Below are 4,531 nucleotides of genomic sequence, written 5' to 3' on the forward strand. Positions count from 1 at the left end.
TTTATCTTACAAACAATAAGACTAAAGTAATATTTATTATTTTCTTTTGAATGCACTTAAATAAATTATAATAACTAGACATTAATAACATTTTAATATAAACTACTAAAGAGGCAAATCATCAAAGACCATTTGATTCAGTAGTAACGTACCCCATGATTTTTCTTATGAAAGGTTGTGATTTGAACTGAATCATATGTTGTGGGTTGAGTCAATAGGGTTTTTATTTTTTATTTTTTATATTTTTAATTTGTTGGTTTTCTCCTGAATGCATGGGTTGGATCATCACACTTTGTTATTCAAAGAGAAGGTTGATCCATATTCCATCATCCATTTGCTTAGGTGATCTATTTTACTAAAGTACTATTAAAAATCTTTGCACTAGTAACATAATAGTAACATACGCACATAACATCAATCAAACACAACCAAAAAAAAAACAAAAAACAAAACAAATTACTGTACAACATGGAAAGAATATAAGATAAAAGTCACAAAACTAATTGCTTAATTATTGAAAAAGAAATCCGTTGACTTGTACATTCTTAAAAACAAGAATTGGTTTGAACGAATGTGGAAACACTTGATGTGGACGAATAGATCACTGTCACTCAAGCTGCAACCTAAAGTAGAATTAAATTAAACTCTACACTCTTTAAGCTGTGATACCTAATTATTGACTTGTGTTAAATCAGCCCCCAGAAGGTTGAAATAATTAAAACAATTTTATGGGACGTAAATTTAATCTCTTAGAAGGCACATAAATTTATCCCTTACAGGATGTGACTCATTGATAGAGCACTCACTTTACTGGTGAGAGGTAGAAAGTTCAAACCTCACTATCACAAATTTGTATGGGAGATATGAGGGATGACCCTGGCTTGTCAGGGTTCAAGTCTTGATCTCACCCGGTTTTACCGGCTCCTTGCTGTCGTGCCGTTTTGACGGGCGTGGGGGGTCCGGTTTTAGCCGGAGAATCCCTCAATATGTGGACCGCTAGAGGCTCCGTTCGTCGGGACTCATTGTCGGCTCGGACTACCTTTAGCCAATGGAGACCACGCACGAAGTACTCGGCGTTATTTAGTAGGTCGTTCCAAAAAATAAATAAAAAGAGAAGTATTGTAATATTTTTATAATGATCATGCGTTTACAATAAACATAAATAAAATAACGATCTCTTTTGCGTTTGCTTTTCAAATCCCGCCCACAACTTCATTTTCTCTCAGCGGGTGATTTTATCTGGTCTTCAAGTGGAGAGCTATGGAGATGGTGGTCATAATCGTGTCTGTTGGTGCAGATCTGGTATAGGTCTCCTCTCCTTTTGATTTTCTTTAGGTTTTTTTTCTTGTTTTGATATGATTGTCTATGTAGTGTTTTTTTCTTTTTGAAGATCGACGATGTTCTAGGACTTACCAGCGACTAAAACACTACATCAAACTCTTTCATCTTTATCTAGTTTAAAATCTCATAGCTAAAATCTCACATATCATCACTCACGACTCTTTCATCTTAAAACGCAAATCTGCTGATCTGAAATCGGTTTTAGGTCTTACAATCGAACGTACAAGAGGTTGAGAAGTCTCAGTTTTCTAATCATTGAAACAAGGATGAAGGACTGTGACGAACTAGGTTCCTATTGGATTTTCAAGGGTAAGTTCTTTAGTTTCCTTTTTCTTTTCGGCTCTGTTGAAGCCCTAATCCTGATTTTAGTTAGGGTTTTTTTAATACTTGTTCAGAAACTTTGGCTGGAGATCTGATGGCACGACTCTAAGCGTGTTTAGGTATAGATCTGTAAAGTATTCGATTAAATTTTATTACTACTCTTGATCTATGTTAGTTTTGGGAACTAATATTGTGTCTGATAATGAATCAGCAATGTATATTGCACCACTAGAACGATGGTCATGTCGAAAACGACATAAGTTTAGATAAGGCTACCAGACCTTTGCCAATAGTAGTTGGTGGTTGCAATTTCTTTTGTATAGGTTCATGGGTTGCAGCTACTGATTTGGATAGACATACTGGTTATAAAATTCGGTAATGCTTTATGTTTCTACTTGTTTGATATACTTATAGTTCTGTAAGAATACCGAACTAGAAGTTCCTGATGTCTTATAAACTCAAATTTGCACTAACATGATACGTTTACCATTTTTATGGATTTTTTGTTTTTATTTGTAGATGGAGAGTAAGTTGGGTCGTACTGCAGGCGGTCGCATTAAGTATTTTTTTACAGTATGAATTGAGCTTCTAAGTTGATAGTTTGTTCTTCATTTACCTTTGAATCTCTAACCAGACAGTCAATATTGTTGTAGGTTGCGATCTGAGGACTTGCTAACAGGAAGGGCAACATAGTAATACATATAGAAGTAATAATTTTTTATTTAAATAAGTGTTTTCAGTTTTGCTTGTTGTAACATCCCGAAATTTCAAAGTGATATTAATTATATTACTTACTAATAGAGGGAAAGTTTACTCAGGTTGTCAGGAAATAAATAATAGAGTAGGAGTTGGTATGAGTCGGGTTAGTGTTGGATTAATGGAGACGGGTTAAATGAGAATGGGCCTTATGTCCATGGGATTTCAGGGATATAAATATCCCCTAAACCCAAAAATATCTTCATTTCCTTACTTTCTACACACACACTCCAAAAACACACACACCATCTACACCGCAGCCGGGCCGAGGAGAGGAACGGGCAGATCCGAGAGAGAGAGAGAGCGATTAGTGTGTTAACAAGTTAAACGAGATCCAAACAAGCTCAAAAAGGTATGATTCTTGATCTTTGAAGTTTAAAGATCCAAGCTTTTTAGTGTATAAGCGACCGAAAATGGTCGGGAAGCGTAGTGGGTGATATTGAACCATAGCAAGGGTGTTAAAATCGCTCAAAATGCTGGACAGAAACCGAACAGCGGCTGATCTGGACAACTTCGCCTGCAACTGGGCAACTTCGCCTTCAAAGCGATGAACTTCGCCTGCAAGCTAAGTTCGCCTGATGAACTTCGCCTGCAAGCTAAGTTCGCCTGATGGCAACTTCGCTGTAAAGTTAAGTTCGCCTAACTGGTAACTTCGCCTGAGGCCAAGTTCGCCTGATGACAACTTCGCCTGAAGCCAAGTTCGCCGGATGGCAACTTCGCTGTAAAGCTAAGTTCGCCTAGCTGGTAACTTCGCCTAAAGCTAAGTTCGCCTAAGGTTAACTTCGCCTAGAGCTAAGTTCGCCCGAGGGTTAACTTCGCCTAAAGTCAAGTTCGATTAGAAAATAAATTAAAAACGATAAGTAAAAGTAAGCTAATACTAGACCACCAGATTAGATCAGGCGAGTATTGATACGTGTAACTTGTACAGTCAGCCGAGCTCAGTTAAAGAAGGGATTTACAGATATCAGAGGAAGAAGCAGAGTCCAGGTGAGTTTCTTGCCCCATTCCTTGTTATGTTTTCGGGGCTGTGTGCATACTCGATGTGAAGTGTGAATACACTTACCACTTATGGTAAGTGTATGCTATAGATGTTATACGAGGTATATATTTTATAATGCTTGTCGGTACGTGAACGATCTTCGGATATTGCACGTACCGCCAAGGATAGTAAATTCCAAGTGGTTGATAGTGTGTACGAATGTTATGATGTGACTGGTTTATACGTAAATACCGAACTGATATGAAGTGTGATATAGGCAGGTAGAGGTAAAGTGTGTTAAAAGTGGCAAGAGTCTAGCAAGGGTGTTAGTGGCATAACGTGAGCGCGTGATAGGAAAGCCTGTACGTGCCATCGTTATTATGTGTGTATGATTGTTGATGTGACATGCTTATTATGTAAATGATATGAAGTGTGTTGTAGACAAGTAGAGGTAGAACGTGTTAGAAGTGGCAAGAGTCTAGTAAGAGTGTTAGTGCATAACGATAGTACGTGGTAGGGTAAGCCTATACGTGCCTTCGTTATTAAAGTGGCAAAGTGGCATAACGTTTTACGTTATTAAAGTGGCAAAGCGGCATAACGTTATACGTTATTAAAGTGGCAAAGTGGCATAACGTTTTACGTTATTAAAGTGGCAAAGTGGCATAACGTTTTTCATTATTAAGTGGCAAAGTGGCATAACGTTATACGTTATTAAGTGGCAAAGTGGCATAACGTTATACGTTATTAAAGTGGCAAAGTGGCAAGGTGGTAGGTGTAAATAAGAGGCTAAGTGGTAAGTTAAGCAGGTTAGATGCGAAAGTGTGAATACACTTACCTTAAGTGGTAAGTGTATAGATGTTATACAAGTAGCTATTATGTAATGCTTGTCGGTACGTGAACGATCTTCGGATATTGCACGTATCGTCAAGGAGAGTGATTGTCAAGTGGTTGTTAGTGTGTATGTATTCTATGATGTGACTTGCTTATTATGTAAAAATTGTATTGGTATAAAGAGTGCTGTAGACAAGTAGTGGTAGAGTGTGATAGAAGTGGCAGAGTCTAGTAAGAGTGTTAGTGGCATGACGATAGTACGTGGTAGGGTAAGCCTATACGTGACTTCGTTATTAAGGTGGC

The sequence above is a fragment of the Bidens hawaiensis genome, unplaced genomic scaffold, assembly GCF_021521415.1.
Source record: "Bidens hawaiensis isolate Kalapana, Puna unplaced genomic scaffold, B.hawaiensis_p1.1 tig00017151_1, whole genome shotgun sequence".
Lineage (NCBI taxonomy): Eukaryota > Viridiplantae > Streptophyta > Magnoliopsida > Asterales > Asteraceae > Bidens > Bidens hawaiensis.